Source organism: Aquarana catesbeiana, linkage group LG03 (assembly GCF_042186555.1).
Source record: "Aquarana catesbeiana isolate 2022-GZ linkage group LG03, ASM4218655v1, whole genome shotgun sequence".
Taxonomy (NCBI): Eukaryota; Metazoa; Chordata; class Amphibia; order Anura; family Ranidae; genus Aquarana; species Aquarana catesbeiana.
In genome coordinates, this window is record NC_133326.1 from 536,170,631 (window position 1) to 536,194,263 (window position 23,633).

The following is a 23,633-nucleotide window of genomic DNA, read 5'->3' on the forward strand; positions in this document are numbered from 1 at the left end:
CGTACTGCACACTAACACTTGTGTCCCTCTCCCATCACCCTGTACACTGACACCTGTCGTCCCCCCTCAATACTCTACACCCCCCCCCCCCCCCCCCGTTTCTTCTTGACACTTCACACTGTCATTTGTGTGTCTTCCTACCACCACTCACACTTTGTCACATATGTCACCCAGTTCCCTGTCTTTCGCATGTCATCCTTATGTGTCTTTTCTCACATCTTTTGTCTCTCATCTGCAGTGAAGAGGCCCAGAGCACTACCTGGCTGCACCCTGTCACTGGAGAGACCGTCTTGACTGGACATCGTCGCACCCCAGGTGGGTCTCTATACTGTGTGTGTCATACATACTGTCTGTATATATCCTGCACTGTGTATAGGGCCCTCATCCATTGAACACCAGGTGAGGTGAGTCTGGCACTAGGTAAACTGTGTATTTGTGGGCTCACAGGTCAGTGTATCCCCAAGAGATGAGGATCATATTTTGTTCACGTGGACTGTTAAGAACTGAATAGTTAGGCTTTCCATTGCATGAGAATCATGTTACTGGAGTTCTTGGGGGTGCACGGTGAACTCTGGACTGTCAGGATTGCACATTAAAATTTCCTGGAAATGTGTTGTCAGTTGTTCACAATGGAACCAGAAAGTGGCAGCTTATCATGGACTCCAGGGACTGGAACATAATTACCTCTAGACTGACAAACTAAATGTAACTGCACTCTGGGGACTGGAGAAATGCAGCACACCTACCTCTGGATTGGCAGAATTATTTCACTGGACTCCAGGAGCTTGGAAAGACAACATACCTACCCCTGGACTGACAAAATTAAATGTAACTGGACTCCAAGGACTGCAGAAATACAGCACACCTACCTCCTGGATTTCTAGCATCATTTCACTGGACTCCAGGAGCTTGCAAAGATGACATACCTACCTCTGGACTGACACAATTATTTTAACTGGATTCCAGGATTGGGGATATACAACACACCTATTTCTAGACTGACAAAATAAATTTAACTGGACTTCAGGGACTGGGGAAGTATATCATACCTCCTGGATTGGCAGAATGATTTAACTGGACTCTAGGGCTTGGATCTACCTCTGAACCGGCAAAATAAATGTAACTGGAATCCAAGGACTTGGAATCACGGTATACCGAACTGGCAATGTTTTTGGACTCCAGGACATGACCCTGCACTGCCCAGTTAGGAGTACCTGGCTGGAAACCAGACAAATTCTACTACAATGCATAAACCATCAGATATGAGTAACCAGGCAATGCATTTTTCAACAAGCACTAGTTGGGAACTTGACAGCTTAATTTCTACTAAATATAAGGAACAGAGCACTGTACCCCATCCCCCACTAGGCACCAGGGGCTGCGCATTGTTATCCACCCACTGGGAACCAGCAACCAGGCAGTGTACCCTCCAAGGGCATCAGGAGCCATGTAGCATGTCTTCCACTGGGAATTGGGGACTAGGCAGTGTACCCATTACTGGGCACCAGAAAGCAGGCAGCATATTGTCCATGGGGGTTACCAGGGACCAGTCGGCATACCCTTCACTGGGGGCTGAGCAGTGTACCCTCTGAGTCACTGTGGACCGAGCTGCGTATCCTCCACAAAGCACCAGGGACCAGACAGCATAGCCTCCATGGGTCACTAGGGAATAGACAGCACCAAGGACCAGGTAGTATACCCTCCATTAGTCACCAGGGATTGTTCAGCATAGCCTCTTACTGGGCTCCATGGACTGGGCAGCATACCCTTCACTGGGCACAGGCAGGGTACTCTCCACAAAGCACCAGGACCTGGCAGCGTAGCCTCCATGGGGCCACCGTGGAGCGGGCAGCGTAGCCTCCATGGGGCCACTGGAGCGGGCAGCGTAGCTTCCCCTAGGACTGGCCATTTCTTTTATTACCCATTGAGAGTTTGGGCTAGTGGGAGCTCAGTCCTTCTTTAACCAACGATGACGAAACATGTAACACCAGACTGTATGTGTACTTTGTACTATCTTATGCATATTTGGCTTCAAACACATCAAAGTAAAGTTTTTCATGTTAGTTCATGTTTGATTTAGGAGTATTAATAAATGAGAGTCTTGGGATCCGAGTACACATGATAGGTCGTGGTGTGTTTGCTGCATAAGAGGCTACCAGGGTCAGAGTACTTGGGGTAGGTCATGAAGCCTGCTCACTATGGGTTCTGGGATTGGAGTGCACAGTGTAGGGGTTTCAGGATTGGCATATAAAGGTTTGTTGTGTGGGGGTGCTGGAGTTGGATTACTGAGGGTAGGTAATGGTATGTGATTATTGTTGCGAGTGCTTGGGTTGGAGTAGGCAGCGTAGGGTGCATAATGTGAGGGTTTTGGGTTGGAGTACTTAGGGCAGGTCATGGGGTGTGCTTAGTGTAGGGGTGCTAGGGTTTGAATACACAGTGTAGATCATATTGTGTGCTTAATGTGGGGGTGCCAGGGTCGCAGTATGTAGGGTAGGTCATGATACACAGTGTAGGTCATGGTGGGGGTGGGGGGGGTCAGAGTACACAGGGTAGATCTTGGTGTTCAGCAGATGGTGGTGGATACACAGTTTTAAAGATACGCTAGTTCTCTGGCGTATTTATCCCGAGTTTCAGAATATTGATATATTGACTGTAGGAATGTGGGGACCTGCAGAGATCCTCACAAATGTCGTATGAATACTCAGCGTGTGTCAGCAGGTAGAGGAATGTTAGAGAGATAGAAGGGAGAGGTTTTCCTACCTGAACTGGAGATTATAAAGAATACTCCGAGATAATTCGGGAGAATTATTGTCAATTGAAGTACTGCAGTGACCGAGCTTCGCCCCAGCAAACACAGATAATAGTGTAAATATTTACAGTGTGTTCAGGGAGCTGTGCCTTTAATGCGGACCATGTAAGGAAGAGCGCAGGCGGGTGGTGAGGTGACTTGGCGCTGGCGCCGTGGCCAGCCACTGATTGATGATGAGTTAGGAGGTGATACCCTGCCCTCACATTATACTGTCACCGTGATCTTCACTGCCTGATCAGACGTCCTGCCAGTCTCAGGATCTCAGTGTATCCAAACTGTCTGCAGCGAGTTGTATTTGGCCCCAATTCTGCTCCTTAATAACTCTTTGGACAGCGCTCAGTGTAGACGCAGATGGCTCGTCTGATGTGTGCCGCCTGTGTTTACTGCTTATGTTCTCTGTAAATATGGCGGCATAGGGGAGTCTGCGTGATGTGCGCACTCTGGCGCCCAGCTGACGTGAATTGCCATTGCCATATATTGGCTTGTATTACCTTTTTATATGCATAATGTTTTGGTAAGGTTCATAATTCAACAGTTTCACGCTTTGCTGTGTTTTTGCTCTGCTACCTTTTTTCAGATTTACGGTTGCTGTGGGTGTGCACGCATATAGATCTTATATATGTGCACATCAGAATGTCCTGGCAAACACCCCAAAACTGATTGGTATAGCCAGACATGTACATTAGGGGCACAGTGCAGCTCATGGGGACCTCAGAAGCGGGCAGTATATGCAGGGAAGCCTGGCCCCTGTCTTCCTGTCCGTTGAATCAAGAAAATTTGTAAAAACAGCAAGTGTTTTCTGTAAAATGTGAAGAAATGAGATATGAAAGAGTAGAACATGTCCTGTGTGTCTCTGACACTTATTGACACATGGGATGCAGCCAGGCTTGTGTAGTGGTGACCATATATTGACACTGTAAGAGATTTTAAAACTATAATTATTGCTTGATATGATGAAAGGCTGCTGTGGTGTTTGCGGTCATTTCCCAACATGCTGGGCAGTGTCTGCAGTCATTTACTGATTTAAGTCTTAACTGGGGAGTGGGAGCAGTTCTCATATTCACTGTATGAGCACCCTACAAAGTGCCATTCCTAGACTGGAGGGTTCCTGCTCTGTGTCAGCTGTTATGTCTGTGTGCCCCTTCTTTATATAAACTTGTGATTTGTTTTCGCTTGCAGATTTGCCCACAGGATGGGAGGAGGCTTACACCTTCGAAGGGGGCCCGATACTACATCAAGTAAGTGATGATGGCTGCTGCAGTATTTCTGTAAAGGGTCCCTGTCCTCAGTCATTGCATCTGTACTGGTGGAACAAGTTATTGTCACATATATGAAGAAAGTTCACTGCTGCCAGACAGGTTTTTTGTGTTTGTGGTACAAATAGTAAATTGTGCTGGGCTGGAAGGTCGTGTCTTCATTATGGGCAGGGTAGGGCTTGTGTTTGCAGTGTTAGGATGGCTTTGCGCATTCAGATGCTTTGATGTCCCCAATCTGTGATGTCCCTATGTGTAGAGATATAAATCACAGAAAGGTCCCTGTGCTGCACATATGAGCCAGTCAGATCCTTTCTGTTCCACCCTTACTGGAAAATAATGTGGGATCTGGAAGTCGTGGGCATCAGACCAATCCCTTCCTTTTCAGCGTATCAGGTCAGTGAGGTGTTGCAGAGAATTTTGATGCTATTGCAGTTGTAGCAACCAAAAGGAACAGATCAGTCTAAAGTAAAATGTGATTGGTTGCTGTGTGGCTACTATACTTGTGTATCTTTCCTTTTGAAAAAAACATATTTATTGTATTGTCTGTCAATGCAGATGTTGGCCTAGTGTCACGTTTTTCTTTTATTTGGTGTTTTTCATTGGCATAATAGTGTTGAGGTTAAAGTGCCTGTCCACCTGGAAGTGGTAACTGTTACTGGTAGAATTTGTAGTCACCCCCCCCCCCCCAACCCCCCACATTTTCATGTCTTGGAGACTCCAGCTGCAATATCTTTCTGCTCGTGGCTTTGCTCCTGTCCACCTCAGAGCATTCTCACTTCTCTTTCTGCATTATTCATAATTTAAAGTAAATGAAATGCTAATCAGGGATGCTTGTAATAGCCACGACATGTAAGCACACCTGGGAATCCAAATCATCTGAGGTCTCATCATCAGAGTTCCCACGATATATAAGAAACTGATAGGTAGAGTGACTCCACAGCATCCACCATCCTCTGAAAATATCCGTTTTGGGCAGGAGGGACCCTTAACAAGTATGTCAATGCTTATCCTTTCCAGTGGTGTTGCTTTTTATATATATATATATATATATATATATATATATATATATATATATATATATATATATATATATATATATATATATGTATATGTCTATATATTATCTATCCCTAGTATTGATGTGATTGGCATTGTCTGCGGCTTTCGTTGCACCTGAAGTGGTATGCGTGTTGAGAGGAGCAGGTTGTTTTTTTTTGTTTTTTTGTTTTTTTGTTTTTTTTTTATTTTTTGCAAATCTTGAATTTTCAGAACAGTACTTAGCAGGATTTTATCCTCGGCCCACCATACCATCTTCAATAAGTCATTTTATTTGTTAATGCATAATTTGGTGTAGACGGGATGGTGCATTGTATAGGGTGCAGAACTTCAGTAATTGTCACCAATCTTCAGTCATGTACGAGTGGATTGGGATTGACTGCTGTTCATATGATACAGTTGTGCTCATAAGTTTACATACCCTGGCAGAATTTTATGATTTATTGGCCATTTTTCAGAGACATGAATGATAACACAAAAACACTTTATTCACTCATGGTTAGTGTTTGACTGAAGCCATTTATTATCAATCAACTGTGTTTACTCTTTTTAAATCTTAATCACAACAGAAACTACCAAAATGACCCTAATCAAAAGTTTACACACCCTGGTGATTTTGGCCTGATAACATGCACACAAGTTGACACAAAGGGGTTTGAATGGCTATTAAAGGTAACCATCCTCACCTGTGATCTATTTGCTTGTAATTTGTGTGTGTGTGTGTGTGTGTGTGTGTGTGTGTGTGTGTGTGTGTGTAAAAAGTCAATGCGTTTCTGGACTCCTGACAGACCCTTGCATCTTTCACCCAGTGCTGCCCTGATGTTTCTGGATTCTGAGTCATGGGGAAAGCAAAAGAATTGTCAAAGGATCTGGGGGGAAAAGGTAGTTGAACTGTATAAAACAGGAAAGGGATATAAAAATATATCCAAGGAATTGAGAATGCCAATCAGCAGTGTTCAAACTCTAATCAAGAAGTGGAAAATGAGGGGTTCTGTTGAAACCAAACCATGTCAGGGTAGATCAACTAAAATTTCAGCCACAACTGCCAGGAAAATTGTTTGGGATGCAAACAAAAACCCACAAATAACAGGTGAAATACAGGACTCTCTGAAAACATGTGGAGTGGCTGTTTCAAGATGCACAATAAGGAGGCACTTGAAGAAAGATGGGCTGCATGGTCGAGTCGCCAGAAGAAAGCCATTACTACACAAATGCCACAAAGTATCCCATTTAACAATATGCCAAACAGCACAGAGACAAGCCCTCAAACCTTCTGGCACAGTCATTTGGAGTGATGAGACCAACATTTAGCTTTTGGCCACAACCATAAACACTACATGGAGAGGAGTCAACAAGGCCTATGATGAAAGGTAGACCATTCCTACTGTGAAACACGGAGGTGGATCGCTAATGTTTTGGGGATGTGTGAACTACAAAGGCAAAGGAAAATTTGGTCAAAATTGATGGCAAGATGAATGCAGTATGTTATAAAAAAAAAAAACTGGAGGAACATTTGCATTCATCAGCCAGGAAGCTGCGGATGGGTTGTACTTGGACATTCCAACATGATAATGATCCAAAACACAAGGCCAAGCTGACCTGTCATTGGCTACAGCAGAATAAAGTGAAGGTTCTGGAGTGGCCATCTCAGTCTCCTGACCTCAATATCATTGAGCCACTCTGGGGAGATCTCAAACGTGCAGTTCATGCAAGACAGCCCCAAGAGTTTATAGGAACTGGAGGCTTTTTGCCAAGAGGAATGGGCAGCTTTACCATTTGAGAAGATAAAGAGCCTCATCCACAAATACCACAAAATACTTCAAGCTGTCATTGATGTTAAAGGGGGCAATACACGGTAGTAAGAACTGGGGAATGAAAACTTTTGATCAGGGCCATTTGGCTAGTTTCTGTTATGATTTAAAAAGAGTAAACACAGTTGATTGATAATAAATGGCTTCAGCCAAACACTAACCATGAGTGAAAAAAAGTTTGTGTTATCTTTCATATTCTCTGAAAAATGGCCAAGAAATCATAAATTCTGCCAGGGTATGTAAACTTATGAGCACAACTGTACATGCATTGAAATGCTGCACATTAAAGTGGTTGTAGTCCCCACAAAAAAAAAACCTAAAGGCATAATGAGCTAGTATGCATAGCATACTAGCTTATTATGAAATACTTGCCTTAGATCAAAGCCCCTGAAGCGGTCTTGGCACACTGTTCTGCTCGGCGACATGACTCCCGGAGTTACTTCTGGGTATTGCGGGCTCCGGCGCTGTGATTGGACAGAGCTGCGATGACGTCGCTCCCGCGCATGCGTGGGGGAGCCACCGGTAATGGCACGTCAGCTGAAGCAAGGGCACGAACGAGCTGTTGCTTCAGTGCGCATGTGCCGATAATGTCGGCACATGCTGATACAGGGGCTATCTCTTAACCCGTGCAGGTTTAGGAGATATCCACAGTAGCTGCAGGTAAGCCTTATTATAGGCTTACCTGTAGTTAAAAGTGGTTGTAAATGGTTTACAACCATGATGGAACTGCCACCCTGTGGTTTATTTGAACTTGATTCCATTGATTGACCTGAATTCTAGGTATGTATATTTTTGCATAGTAACATTGGCTTTGAAGGGCCGTAGTTTGAGGATCCCCTGACTTAGACCAATGTAAGTATGCGTATTTAATTTCCATATCTCTTTGATCCCTATGCAAGTAGAGAATCGCTGTAGTAGCTGCCACTACTACAGTGATCTTTGCTATCCTATGGGTTCTGTGCTGTTCTACAGCCGCCCTGCTGTATAGTGAACACAGGAGTGCTCATACAGGCACCATTCTGAGAAATCTTTGTATTTCTGAATGAATCGGAGAGCGCTTGCATTGATTGAGGAATGGGACCCAGAAGATGAGGAGAATCACTGTATGGGCATCCATGGAAATAATGTAACCATGCAAAAATATCCTTACCTGGAATTTGACTTTACAAGTTGGTGGTATATGATCAACTTAATGATTGGGAGTGTAAGGTATGCTCGCTTTTTGGTGGAATGCGGTATACCCAATGGCTAGGGGTTATATAACATACTTGCTGATTGATGGTACTTGACACAATCCTTGATTCCGTTGGATCTGCTGTAGGTATATAAATGTTTTCCTCCATTTCCATAAGGTTAAATGTGATGTCTATGAAGTGGCCACTTATTTTGACTGTGTATTGTCTGTTCTACTCCTTGTGGGAATCTGTTTTTCCTTTTTCATACATCATGGGACACAGAGTCAGGCTAATATTCATTACCTGCTGGGTTATACTTCATCATTAGGTAAATGGACACTAGTGGACCAAAGGTCTTCAGACAGGAAGTGATCCCCTATATAACTCCTCCCATACAGGAAGCACTTCAGTTTTTTTTTACCAGTGTCTGCAAGGTGGATGGCACAGTTTGTGTGAGCTCTCTGAGCTCCAGGACTTTAGTCCCACAAACGGTTCCAAAAATGAATCGAGAGATTGACCGATCGGATCCATTTGACACAGGCTTTTATGCTTAGATAAATGTTACCCGAGCCTCGCAAAGAAGTAGTTCCTGATGAACCTAGTTGTATCCCTAGTGTTGTATCCCCTGAAAGACCAGAGGCTCCCGGGCAATCTGAGCCAATGCGGTTATCTGGTATTGTGCTTACAGTCAACGCTGCTGCTTCACCCTTTATCACTAAGAATGAACTGTCCTCAGCCTTAGCCAGGTTAGAGCACAGGATTGCCGGAATGATTGCCTCCATCCCACAGGGTGGCAGAAGCGTGACAGATCCCCCTCCCTGGAGTCTCCTAGTCTGGAGCAGGAATGGGTTGAGGATGGGGAAGAGCTGAAAGCTCAGGATTCGGGACAAGAAGATATCTAGTCGATGTCTGCCTCTCAGTCGCAGAGGTGATTGATCCTGACTCTGACCGAAATGGTTCACTCTGCCTTTAAGTTGCCTCTTGCAGAGGTGACTGAGCCCCCCCTGGTCCTCTTTGGGATCTCTGTGTCCTTTTTAGGTTGCACAATCTTTCCCGCTACACCCTCTGTTGGAACAGGCGTATGCTGATTGGGAACATCCTAACAGGACTTTTTTGCCCCCTAAAAGGTTTTCCCTTTTTATACCCCATGGATGAAATGTTTGTTAAAAAAATTGAGCATGCCAGCCGTAGATGTAGCAGTCTCTTCCTTAACAAGAACTTAACTTGTCCAGTAGATAACGCACAAAAAAAGCATATAAGAATGGCGCTCAGAATTGCTGATGAATAATAACAAACAGGCAATAAACGTTCAGGAGGATTATATATATATATATATATATATATATATATATATATATATATATTCATGAAGAAGTCCATAAAAACGGACTATATTGGCTGATGACGATAGATTTGCTAGTAGAGGGGATGGTTGTAGCACTGTCAGCAAAGGGCAGCTCTTCTCAGGAGTGAAGCCAGCTCAAAGACATCCAGAAAAAAATAGAGAAAGGAGCGCCTCTAAGTAAAATGCTTTATTCAGTGTGATAAAAGGAAAATTAGCCACTTACATATTGGCAAAGAACAGGGCTCTCCACAAAATGATAACTGATGGTGGGCTGCAGATGGAGCGCAAGCTGGGGAGGTGTCGCTAGTCCGTGGCCGCAATGAGGGCAAAGAACCGGGCTGGGAACAGACGCTCATCCAGAGAGGGAGAAGTTTGCATCACACTTGAGAAAGGAGCGCGCATGCACCTTACGGCTGTTGCGCATGCTCTGAAACGCGTTGTCTCCTACCTGGCTGACATCACAGGCTGGCTCTGCGAGCTGTCCTCTCCCTCGCTGCATGAGCGGCTGTTCCCAGCCCGGTTCTTTGCCCTCATTGCGGCCACGGACTAGCGACACCTCCCCAGCTTGCGCTCCATCTGCAGCCCACCATCAGTTATCGTTTTGTGGAGAGCCCTGTTCTTTGCCAATATGTAAGTGGCTAATTTTCCTTTTATCACATTGAATAAAGCCTTTTACTTAGAGGTGCTCCTCTCTTTCTTACATTTTTTTTTTTTTTTTTTTTAGTAGATAACGCACAGGGCTTGAAAGACCCTGTTGACAAGAAATTGGAATTATTATTAAAAGCTTCCTTTTTCTTTGGCCAGTTCAGCTATTCAGCCAGCTGTTGCAGCAATTGGTATTTGCCAGTCCGTAAAGGATCAAGTCAAATGGCCTGATAGGCCTAACCAGGAGGATGATCTGTCTAAAAGTAAGACAGATATTCCTCGAGTGCTGTGTTTTGCTGTTGATTAAAGGATTCAATACAGCAAGTTTCTTGTCTGGCTCTCTTGTCTGTACATATGCGCAGACTTTTATGGCTTAAGAACTGGTCAGCCGAGCTTCCTTGTAAAAAGTTATTGGCAGGTTTCCTGTTTCAAGGGGAACGTTTATTTGGTGATCACTTGGACAAATATATCCAAAAGATTTCCGGAGGGAAGAGTTCTCTACTTCCTGTGAAGAAAAGCACCAAACGTCCCCCTTTTAAAAACCCAGGAACTGCTTCCTCAAATGTCTCCAGTATAAGGGCGGTTCTGCCGCCAACAGGGCGCTAGGGCCAGGAGCAAGCCGCAAGGCCAGGGCCAGAAAAAGCCCTGGGTCCAAAATTCTTTTAAACCCAGCACCAAGCCCTCCTTTTGAGGGGACGCCCCCACTCCATCGGGTGGGCGGAAGGCTGGTGCACTTTGCGGACATTTGGAAAACAGCAATTCAAGACGAGTACAAGCTGGAGTTACGGAGGGTGCCCCTTCAGAGGTTTCTAAGATACAGCATTACCTCGGATCCTCCAAAAAACATATTGCTTCGGGCACTACATCTAGTGCATCAAGGAGTGATTTGTAGAGGTTCTGGAACCTGAAAGAGTCACAGGGTCTTACTCAAACCTGTTTACGGTTCAGAAACCAAACGGGGACACAAGGCCCATTCTGGACCTAAGGTCCTCGAACAAGTATCTATTGATACAATCCTTTCGGATGGAGTCTGTCTGCTCAGTAGTAACCTCACTCCAGAGGGGAGACTTTTTAGCCTCCATCGATATAAAGGAAGCGTACTTACATGTACCTATCTTTCAGCCTAATCAGAGGTTCCTACATTTTGCAGTAGAACGTCATTTTCAGTTTGTGGCTCTACCCTTCAGGCTTGCTACAGCCGGGTGTTCACAAAGGTCCTAGCACCAGTACTTTGTCTTTTAAGGGCCCAAGGGATCCTGGTGCTCCGGTATCTGGACGATCTGCTCAGAGATCACTCAGTACAGGCTCTAAAACAGAGCGTAATATACACAGTGAGGTATTTGAAAAGCTTAGGCTGGATCATAAATACTGAAAAGTCAGCCGTGAGACCAGCTCAAAGTCTTAAATATTTAGGTCTGATTTTAAACATGGTCCAAGCAAGAGTATTCTTGCCACCCGTAAGGATCTGTGCCCTGAACGATCTAGTGCGTCGGAAAAGGGGCACCAGACAACCCTCCATTCGGCTCTGTATGAATCTTCTAGGGAGGATGGTATCTTCCTTCAAGGCAGTGCCCTATGCCCAGTTCCATTCCAGGCCTTTACAACAAGACATAAGCCCATCAACATCCTAGAATTATGGGCAGTACGTCTGTCCCTACGATCCTGAACAGTGGAGCTTCAGGACCGTCCCATCAGGGTTCAGTCCGGCAATGCCACGGCAGTGGCCTATATAAACCACCAAGGCAGTACTAGGAGTCGTTCAGCTCTAAAAGAGGTGAACTACATACTAGCATGGGCAGAGGGACATGTGCCAATAATATCGGCAGTCCTTATCCCGGGAATAGAGAACTGGAAGGCAGATTATCTCAGCCACCAGCAGATCTGCCCGGGGGAATTGTACATACACCAAGAGGTGTTCCAGGTAATTTGCCAACGTTGGGGATGGCCAGAGGTCGACCTACTGGCATCCAGGTTCAACAATAAGCTACAGCAGTTTGTGTCTCGAACAAGAGATCCTCTGGCAATTGGAGCAGATGCTCTGATTGTTCCATGGAATCAGTACTCCCTGGTTTATGTTTTCCCTCCGATCCCTCTCCTTCCACATTTGTTGCGCAGGATTCGGAGAGAGGGAATTCCAGTGATTCTGGTGGCACCATCCTGGCCCAGAAGACCCTGGTTCCTGGAGATTGTGAGACTGACAGTAGACGGGCCATGGACGCTTCCACGTCGCCCTGATCTACTGTCTCAAGGTCTTATTATCCACCCCAATTTACAGTTTCTAAATTTGATGGCATGGCTATTGAAGCCAGGGTGTTAAAGGTCCGTGGCATCTCGGGACCAGTGGTGTCTACTCTTTTTCTGCTAGGAAAGCTATCACTAGGGAGATTTATCATTAGTTCTGGAAGACTTATATTGCTTGGTGTGAAGCCAGAAAATGCCATCCTCGGAAATATGTGATTGGGAGAATTCTCACTTTTCTACAGTCAGCTGTGGAAATCAAATTGGCTTTGAGTACAATCAGAGGTCAAGTTTCGGCCCTATCAGTATTCTTCCAAAGGCCTTTAGCCTCCCATTAACTGACCTGAACCTTTATGCAAGGGGCAACTTGCTTGCTTCCCCCCATTAGGTCACCTATGTGTCCTTGGGTCTTGAACTTGGTGCTAAAGCAAAAGATTGCCACTCCAATCTCCCAAATCTGTAACAAAACACCCACCCTAATAGAGCTCACAGGTGCTGGCTCTGCACAAGCTTGAGGGAAAAGAGAGGATCCTGGACAGCCGCACACCATAGAAGGCATCTTTATTGATATGAAAAAGTAAAATCCAAAAGCAGTCACTTCATGTACACAGAAAAATAGTTTACGCGTTTCACACCCTATTGTGGCGCTTATTCGTAGCTAAATAACGCGTTAGCTATTTTTCCTGTTTTTCCCTGTACATGAAGTGACTGCATTTGGATTTTACTTTTTCATATCAAAGATGCCTTCTATGGTGTGCGGCCATCCAGGATCCTCTTTTTTTTTTTTCTTGAACTGTGCTGTCTGTGTTACAGAAACAACCATTTGAACCTATTAAGGAAATTCCATTAGACTTGCTGTCACGCAAGCTAGCCTTCCTGATGGCTATCACGTCGGCTAGAAGGGTGTCGGAGTTGGCGGCCCTTTCGTGCAGGGAACCGTACTTGATCCTTCACCATGAGAGTCGTGTTACGACCTGTTCCATCCTTTTTGCCAAAAGTGGTGTCTGCCTTTCAGTTTAGTTTGTGACATTATTTTGCCTTCCTTTTTTCTCTCAGCCTCGTTTGGCGGAAGAGAGACCACTGCATTCTTTGGACGTTGTCCGGGCAGTCAAGGTTTATTTGTTTAGATCTGCAGAGATCCGAGGATCAGACTTTATTTTTTTTAACCAAAAGGACCCAAGAAGGGGCTGGCAGCTTCCAAAGCTTCCATTGCCAATTGGGTCTGTCAATTGATCATTCAGGCCTGCGGTCTGAAACGTAAAGCTCCTCCCTTTTAGGGTGAGAGCTCATTCTACCAGGGGTGTAGGAACCTCCTGGGCTTTTCGCCATCAGGTATCTGTGGCTCAAATTTGTAAGGCTGCTACCTGGTCTTCAGTGCATACGTTCACAAAATTTTATCAAGTGGATGTTCGAGCAGCCGAGGATTCGGCTTTCGGCCGTAATGTACAGCAGGCTGCTGTATAAGTTCTGATGGCTATTATTTGGCAGGGTGTCTCCCTCCCCTCAAGGCTATTGTTCTGGGACGTCGCAGCAGGTAATGAATATTAGCCTGACTCTGTGTCCCATGATGTATGAAAAAGAAAATGGGATTTTACATCACACTTGCCTGTAAAATCCTTTTCTTTGAGTACATCATGGGACACAGATCCCTCCCCTCTTTTTTGAGGATTCGGTGCTTGCTACAGAACCTGAAGTGCTTCCTGTATGGAAGGGGTTATATAGGGGATCACTTCCTGTCTGAAGACCTTTGGTCTGCCAGTGTCCATTCACCTAATGATGAAGTATAACCCAGCAGGTAATGAATATTAGCCTGACTCTGTGTCCCATGATGTACTCAAAGAAAAGGATTTTACAGGTAAGTATGACGTAAAAATCCTATTTTTGCACTGTACTAAAATACCTGGTTTCCATTTCATGTTCTAAACACGGAAACTGCGTGAAGTGCAGGAATTGCCTGACTTTTCCACCTGAACTAGTTCCCCAGTATATCTGCGTGAATAATTTGTGATGAGTTGTCAGTGTGATTTATATTGCCTGGAAAGAATGAATAAGGTATTCATTGTTTGGGTACTCCAATTAATGAATTTTGGCTTTGTATTTGGAAAGGAAGAGGTGTTTGGGGTTCTGGAATTATTTAATAATTAAAGGAATTGTATCTGTATATGTAGAAATGTCAGGGATACTGTAATGAATAAGGGTTCTGTATCTGAAGAGGGAGAGGTGTTACAGGTACTGAAATGATTGAGGGATTTGTAGTTGGAAAAGGGGATGTGTCACAGGTCCTGGAATCAATAAGGGATTTGTAAAGGAAGAAGAGTCATGGGTCTTGGAAGGAATGAATGAATGAGGGATTTGTTTCTAGAGAGGAAGAGGTCTCACAGATACTGGAATGAATGAGGAATTTGTTTCTGGAAAGGAAGAGGCGTCACAGGTTCTGGAATGAATGAGGGATCTCTATCTGGAAAGGAAGAGCTGTCGCAAGTACTGGAATGAATGAATGATGTATTTGTATCTGAAGAGGGAGAGGTCTCATGGGTCCTGGAGCGAATGAATGAGGAATCTGTATCTGAAGAGTGATTTGTATCTGGAAATTTAGAGGTTGCTAGTACTGGAATGATTGATGTATTTGTATTTATAGAGGGAGGAGGTCTCACAGGTCCTGAAATGAATGATCTGTATCTGGAAAGGAAGAGGTGTCACAGGTACTGGAATGAATGATGGATTTGTATCTGAAGAGGGAGAGGTCTCGCGGGTACTGGAATGAATGAGGGATTTGCATCTTGAAAGGAAGAGATGTTGTGGTAGTGGAATGAGTGAGGGATTGTACCTGGAGAGTGAGGGGTGCTGGTGGTCCTGGAATAAATGAAAACTTATCATTTTAAGGGGGGGGGGGGTGTTGGGGTACTGGAGTTATTTTGGAATTAATAGTTGGGGAGGTGTCAGGGATGCTGGCAGGGCGGATGAGGGATGTTTATTGGACATGTATCACTAATGATCTCCACTCAGCTTTGTTGATAGAGCTCCATTCGGCTGGTTTGTCTGGTTTCTCCTGCCTTGCAGCACACAGCAGCGTCCCCGAGGTCAGTGGGTGAATTCATAGATCCTGGGAGGGAAATGCATGACTCATGAAGTGTATCTTTATTGAGAAATCTCCTCAGGTCTCCACATGTCTGAGAAAGTATGACACTGGGAGACTTGCAGGGAGAATGTGCCATGGAGGGGGGCTGTGATATCCTGAATAAGGCTGATCCAGGTGAGAGCCCTGCTATCCTTGGCTGTGCCCTCAGTCTAACATAATAGAATCTATATGGTGCTTTGTCTCAGTCCTGTGTCTGTCACGTTTTATCATGCTCCCCCAGGGAGATGGGCATTGTATATCTCTATCCCACGTCCACCCCATGTCCTGTCATCACCCCTGGGAGATGCTCACATGGCTCTGATCAGTTTATACATCTTTTATAGCTGAACATCCGGCCTCCCCCCTCAGTTCCCACCATCCAAAACATTGCATGCCAAGAGCTGACATCCCCCAGGATCACTACTGGCTGTAGTGTGCAGTTTATGAAGTGCGTATTTTTTGTGTAATATATATGTGTGCATTGTATAGTACTGTGCAAAAGTTTTAGGCAGGTGTGAACAAAGTGTTGTAAATTCATAATACTTAAAATAAAAATAGAAGTGAAGTTAAAATAGAAGTGTTTGTAGGTTTTTTTTTTTGTTTTTTTTTTTTTAATTATTTATCAAAATGGAAATGAACAGAAGAGAAATTTTAAATCATATCAATATTTGATGTGACCGTCCTTTCCCTTCAAAACAGCATCAATTCTTCTAGGTACACTTGCGCACACTTTTTGAAGGAACTCAGCAGGTAGGTTGTTCCAAATGTCCTGGAGAACTAATCACAGATCATCTGTGGATGTAGGATGTCTCAAATTCTTCTGCCTCGCCATGTAGTCCCAGACAGACTCAATGATGTTGCTCATCAGAGCTTTATGGGGGCCAAACTATCACTTCCAGAACTTGTTCTTCTTTACACTGAAGATAGTTCCTAATGACATTGGCTGTATGTTTGGGGTTGCTGTCATGCTGCAGAATAAATTTGGGGCCAATCACATGCCTCCTTGATAGTATCGCATGATGGATAAGTATCTGCCTGTATTTCTCAGCATTGAGGACACCATTGATCCTGACCAAATCTCCAACTCCATTTGCTCCACACGTGCAAGGAACCTCCACCATGCTTCACTGTTGCCTGCAGACACTCATTATTATACCGCTCTCCAGCCCTTCGGCGGACAAACTGCTCCTGCTACAGCCAAATATAGAAAAATTTGACGCCTTAGTCCAGAGCACCTGCTGCCATTTTTCTGCACCCCAGTTCCTATGTTTTCATGCATAGTTTAGTCGCTTAGCCTTGCTTCCATGTTGGAGGTATGGCTTATCGGCTACAATTCTTCGATGTAAACCACTTCTGGCCTGACTTCTTCTGTGGACAGTAGATGGGTATACCTGGGTTCCACTGGTTTCCACCAGTTCTGTGCTGATAGCACTGCTGGACATCTTCCGATCTCAAAGGGAAGTAAGCATGATGTGTCTTTCATCTGCATTGTTTCCTTGGCTGACCGCTGCATCAGTGGTCCTCAATGTTGTTTGTTTTGTTGTGCTTCTTCTAAAGAGCTTGAACAGCACATCTTGAAACCCCAGTCTGCTTTGAAATCTTTGCCTGGGAGAGAACTTGCTGATGCAGGATAACTACCTTGTGTGCTCAGTCTTGCCATGCTGTTTGACGGGGGTAGGCAACCTTAGCGAGATGGAGATCTACTTGAACAACACCTGATGAAGTCAAAGATCACCGGGCACAGTGAAAACAACAGTTCAACTTTTTTTTTTAATCAGAACAAAAATAAGTATTATAAGAGTGCAGGGTTTAGGAGTGTGTTATGCTCGGAATGCAGGGTTCACCAGTGCGTTGCGCTCAGCATGCAGGCTTCACCAGTGCGGTGCTGTCAGAATGCAGGGTTCAGGAGTGCGATGTGGTCAGAATGCAGGGATTGGGGGGGGGGGGGTGGTTAAATGTGAAGGGTGGTAGAGGACACTGCTACGGGGTGACTTTGCCCATAACAGTGTCCTCCTGCCCCCTTCACCCCCCCCCCCCCACACACACACACACACAGTGGTGTCTTCTGCGCCCCCCCTTTGCCCTATAGCAGTAACCCCCTTCCCTCCCATAGCACAGTGTCCTACCTGTTTCCATGTGCCAGTGGTTTCACCTTATAGAATAAGGCCAGTTGAATGGGGGGGGGGGGGGGGGGCATCATGCTAACATAAAGTGAAGAAGTGTATGTAGAATTCAGGAGATGGTCAGTCCATTCACTTATTTTGAGCTGTAGAAGTTTGGTTGGCAGACACGTCCTGGCTTGGATAAGTTGGGTGATGTCAGTTTGCTCTCCCTGTACCTGTATTGTGCTCCCTACTGTTTCAGTTTTTTTCTCCCCTATGTATGATAATTACTGGATGTTATGTCTGATGTGTATGGTAACACTAACCTTACCGATCCTGCACAGAAAGTCACAGGCTCTTCTTACAGCTTATCTGCCCCTTCTCTAATCATCATCCTGCCGCTTGCAGCATCACTGGTTGCCATGGAGACCAGCATTGCTCACACTTCTTATTACAAATGATCCTCCTATCGGTGCGGGGGGGGGGGGGCAGCACTGTGACGAGGGACCCAGCAACATATACTTGTGTGCTATGAGCACTACGAAATGTATTTTTATTAACACAGGAGAGCGCAACTCGCTGCATTGAGGTTGTCTGATCTCTATAATATTAGCCATGCCGAACATACCATGCAGTATATACATAATTTTCATCTGTATAATCCATGTCTTTCCTGCTGTGGCCGGTATTGGGCCTTCTCTGTACCTTTTTTCAATCATCGGGCATGGGGAATTTACTCTTATTTAGGTTCATATTTTGTGATAAACATTGCAGACGTTTTTAATTTTATCAGTGTTTGTTACATCATTGTTCTGAATTTTGTTTATGACAATGGGACGGTACAGGCTGATGTGTGCTGTGCTTCATGTGATTGTTAGTGGAGATTTCACTGTGCACATACTGCTAACGGCTGTTTGGGGATAAAAAAATGTCAGCAAACAGGCAGCTGTTAGATCAACTCAAACATAACACCCCCCCACCCCCCCCCCCCAACTGCCGTCTTATGTAGGGATTGGAGGATTTTGGGGTCAATTCACTAATTATTATTAGGTGAGATATTGTGTCGTATACAAAATATCTCATAAGATATGCAAACTGTCAATTCACTATGTTAAATACCTGTGGTAAATATCCTTAAAAATGCAATGTTACATTGAAGCCAATTCACTAAAAAAAAATAAAAAAAGTAATTATCTCATGGTCTAGCCATTCGCTGCTTAATATATTAAAAGTTGAAATGTTTAGCAGCAGTGTTGCTAAATGTGACAGTTGCAGTGCAGGGATGCTGATTGGCATGGAGTCGGCAGCTGCCAGCATCCTAACAACCAGTGATTCATCCCTGCCCTCCTCTTTCAGCTGTCAGCCAGGAATTCACAGCTTACAGGTGAATGTAAACAAAGGAGCAAGGACAGTGCTGGGAAAAAAATAGTATAGGGGTTCCTCCACAATCTGTACCAGGCCCTTCGGGTCTGGTATTAATTTTAAGGGGGACCCAACGCCCAAAAGGCAAAAGTATGCACCCACCCCCCCATCTCTTCTGCCTTGACCATTCCAAGCCACATGCCCTCAAAATGGGAGGGGTACATTGCCAACCCCCCCCCCCAGCAAAGCACCTTGTTCGCATGTTGATGTAGGCAAGGGCCTTTTCCTCACAACTCTGGCCCAATGATTGTGAGGGGCTGTGGGTGGGTAGTTTATTGTAATGTAGAAGTCCCCTTTAACAATAAGGAGTCCCCTAGATACTTGCTTCCCTTATGTGAATGAATAAGGGGTCCTCATTCACAAAATAAAGGGTTCTAGGGAAGAGGCCCTTGTCCTCATTAACATAAGGGATTCTTCACCCCCCCCATATGTTGAAGGCATGTGGCCTGGTATGGTTCAGGAGTTGGGGGCTTTAATGGCTTAGAAAATGTGTGTGTGTGTGTGTGTGTGTGTGCGCCACTCAGGCTTGGTGGTTAAAGGGGCATGTAATCAATGCTTCCGCAGCCGCTGCTAGAGGGCTGATGGGGGATGGAACCCATCCTGGTTCCTATCAGGCTTCAGAGAATAATGGGGTGGCCCCTAAAAGTCGAATATCTAGGTGTCCTGAAGTGATGAGTAGAGTGGCAACCTCAGCCCCGGGCGGAGTGAAACGTGTTGGAGCGTGGTCTGGTTGGAGTCCAGGCTGAGGTTGCCACTCTACTCATCACTTCAGGACACCTAGATATGCAACTTTTAGGGGCCACCCCATTGTTCTCTGAAGCTTTCATGACTTACCAGGCTTCATTAATAGATGAGGCTCTGGTATGAAAGGAATATGGGGGGCTCATGCAATTTCTTAAAATTAAAAAAAAAAAAAAAAAAACACTGACCTTTCTCTTTTTGTTTACATTCACCTGACAGCTGGGAATTCCTGGCTGACACTTGAAAGCGCCACTGGTTGTTAGGATGTCAGCAGTTGCCAGCTCCCTAACAACAACCTGCATCTACAGTACCTTGAAAACGTATTCATACCCCTTCAAATGTTCCACATTTTGTCATGTTACACTCAAAAACGTAAATTTATTTTTTGGGATTTTATGTGATAGACAAACACAAAGTGGCACATGATTGTGAAGTGGAAGGAAAATGATAAATGGTTTTCAATTTTTTTTTTTTTTTACAAATAAACTGTGAAAAGTGTGGTGGGCATTTGTATTTAGCCCCCTTTGCTCTGATACCCCTAACTAAAATCTAGTGGAACCAATTCCCTTCAGAAGTAACCTAATTAGTAAATAGTCCACCTGTGTGTACTTTAATCTCAGTATAAATACAGCTGTTCTGTGAAGCCCTCAGAGGTTTGTTAGAGAACCTTGGTGAACAGACAGCATCATGAAGGCCAAAGAACACACCAGACAGGTCAGAGATAAAGTTAGTTATAAAAAAATATCCCAAGCTTTGAACATCTCATGGAGCGCTGTTCAATCCATCATCTGAAAGTGGAAAGAGTATGACACAACTGCAAACCTACCAAGACATTTCCATCCACCTGAACTGCAGGCCGGGCAAAGAGCATTAATCAGAGAAGCAGCCAAGAGGCCCATAGTAATTCTGGAGGAGCTGCAGAGATCCACAGCTCATGATGAATCTGTCCACAGAACAACTATTAGTTGTGCACACCACAAATCTGGCCTTTATGGAAGAGTGGCAAGAAGAAGTCCCGTTTGCAGTTTGTGAGAAGCCACGTGGGGGATGCAGCAAACATGTGGAAGAAGGTGCTCTGGTCAGATGAGACCAAAATTGAACTTTTTGGCCTAAAAGCAAAGCGCTGTGTGTGGCAGAAAACTAACACTGCACATCACTCTGAACACACCATCTCCACCGTGAAACATGGTGGTGGCAGCATCATGTTGTGGGGATGCTTTGCTTTAGCAGGGACGGGGAAGCTGGTCAGAGTTGATGGGAAGATGGATGGAGCCAAATACAGGGCAATCTTAGAAGAAAACCTGTTAGTCTGCAAAAGACTTGACTGGGGGGGGGGTTCACCTTTCAGCAGGACAACGACCCTGAACATACAGCCAGAGCTACAATGGAATGGTTTAGATCAAAGCATAGTCATGTGTTAGAATGGCCCAGTCAAAGTCCAGACCTAAATCCAATTGAGAATCTGTGGCAAGACTTGAAAACAGACCTTGAACAATTTTGCAAAGAAGAATGGGCAGAAATGTTACTCCTCTAGATGTGCAAAGCTGGTAGAGACATACCCAAAAAGACTTGGAGCTGTAATTGCAGTGAAAGGTGGTTCTACAAAGTATTATCTCGGGAGCTGAATACAAATACACACCACACTTTTCACATTTATTTGTAAAAAAAATTGAAAGCCATTTATCATTTTCCTTCCACTTCACAATTTGTGCCACTTTGTGTTGGGCTATCACATAAAATACATTTTACGGTTTTGGTTGTAACATGACAATGTGGAACATTTCAAGGGGTATGAATACTTTTTGAAGGCACTGTATGAGCTGGAACTCTCATATTTAGCATTGGTAAAAAATACCACTTTTAGACTCCATGCACACTAGCATTTTTTTTCTGAAAGCTAAATAGTGTTCTATGTGTACATGCACATCACTCAAGGCAACATGCACACTATAAGCTACAAAAAAAAATGCCACAAAAACCCTGGATGAAAAATGCTTTTAATGGCATTTTTGTGCCAGCTTCTAGTAGCGTTTTAGTCGCTTTTAGGAGCAGTAGCATTTTATTGGCGTTTTTGCAGTACCTGAAGAAAAAAGAAAAATCTCAAAAGCTGTTTAGCGTTTTAGGAGCATTCAGCATATTTTTCTGCTGGAAAAATGCTCCAAGAAACTCTACAAAAACAATTTTTTTCTGGTCCTAGAAGCTGAAGCTAAAAAAATGCTAATAGCCTAAAGTAGCATGGACACATAGGATAACACTATTTAGCTTATAGGAGCTTAAAAAAACGCTAGTGCGCATGGAGCCTTAGGCTGTTAGCATTTTTTGAGCTTCAGCTTCTAGGAGCAGAAAAATATTTTTTGTAGAGTTTCTTGGAGCGTTTTTTAAGCAGAAAAATTTGCTGACTGCTCCTAGCTGCTACTAAAATGCTACTAACAGCTTTTTTTTTTTTTTTACTTTTTTTTGCGCTTTCTTTTTTCTTCATGTACTGTAAAAACTCCAATAAAATTCTATTGCTCTTATAAACTTCTAAAAGCTACTAAAATGCTACTAGAAGCTGGAACAAAAATGCTATTATCAGCATTTTTTTTATCCAGCGTTTTTCTGGCTTTTTTTTTTTTTTAGGTTATAGTGTGCATGGTAGGGGTGCTGAATTTAATCGCAGCATTGATGCATCTTGATTTAGCAGTCCACGATGCGGCATTGATGCTGTGACTGACATAATCGATTGTTGGGTGATGACGTCATCCGCGCGCCGCGCTGTGCCCTGCCTCTCTCTGACTGAAGCTGCGCCTCTCCAAACAGATCTGAAAGTAGCCAGGGCCGTTAACCACGCCCTCTCTTTCTGCCTCCCACTGATGTCATCCCAAGCCACCCAGCATCATTGTGTGTCCAATCAGTGTTCCGTCTATCACAGGACCCTGTCTAGGAGGTGGGACTCTGTCACAGTGGCCGCTAGAGGACAGGTGTGCCAGGGTATTCAAATCAAAGCTCTGTGACACAGCTGGAGATGCCTGCTGTGTGTGATCTATCCAGGCACTGGTGAGTCTGCATTGTTGGGACACAGTGAGGCTGCATTGATGACGGGAACTGGTGAGGCTGCATTTGACGGGCACAGCCTTATTTGATGTGCACAGTGAGGCTGCGTTTGATAAGTACTGGTGAGGCTGCACTGATGGGTTTTTGATGAAAACTATGGGCAGTAATCGTGATTCATCATGGTATCGAATCGTTGACATAATTGTAATTGAATCGAATAGTGAGACCAGTGAAGATGCGCAGCTCTAGTGCATGGAGCCCTAAATGTTTCATTTCCCGCTGCAGCCGGAGGTCCAGTCTGCGGTAAAACAGGGTGTAAATAATGCAATTACTGCAAAATGCAAAAAATTAACCATGCAGTAGTTAAAGCATTTTTTAGTGAGTTGCCTACTCCTAAGATAAAAGCCGCATGAATTATTTTAACACACAAATTCATGCAGTATATATCTTTTGGAGCCCTTTCACTCTGAGGGTTTTTTTTAGGCGCTTTTGGGCTAAAAATAGTGCCTGTAAAGCTCCTGAAAAAAGCCTCCCCTGCAGTCGCAGTGTGAAAGCCCGAATGCTTTCACACTGGGGCGATGTGCTGGCAGGACGTTAGAAAAAGTCCTGCAAGCAGCATCTTTGGGACGGTGCGCTCCTGCACTGCTTCTGCCCATTGAAATGAATAGGCACCGCTGCCAAAGCACCTGCAAAGCGATTTGGCAGCGGCGCTAGGCAGGTGCATTTAACCCTTTATTCGGCCGCTAGCGGAGGTTAAAATCGCCCATCTAGCGGCCGAATAGCGCCGCTAAAATGACAGTGAAGCGCCGGTAAAACTAGCAGCTTTTTACTGTCAAAAACCGCCCCAGTGTGAAAGCAGCCTTAGTAAATTGACCCCTTTGC

General features: G+C 44.5%; 1 protein-coding gene across 12 annotated transcripts in view; it reads left to right on the forward strand.

Moving 5' to 3' along the window:
- Positions 1-239: 239 nt before the first annotated feature.
- PLEKHA5 (pleckstrin homology domain containing A5) overlaps positions 240-23,633 on the forward strand; it is a 619,814-nt gene continuing 596,420 nt past the window's right edge. For 11 of the 12 annotated variants that reach the window (XM_073621378.1, XM_073621382.1, XM_073621381.1 and 8 more), the window contains exon 1: positions 3,989-4,047. The gene's annotated coding sequence lies outside the window, so the exon portion shown is untranslated. Of the gene's footprint in view, positions 316-3,988; positions 4,048-23,633 lie in introns of those variants that run through there. The other variant, XM_073621386.1, reaches the window with a different exon arrangement.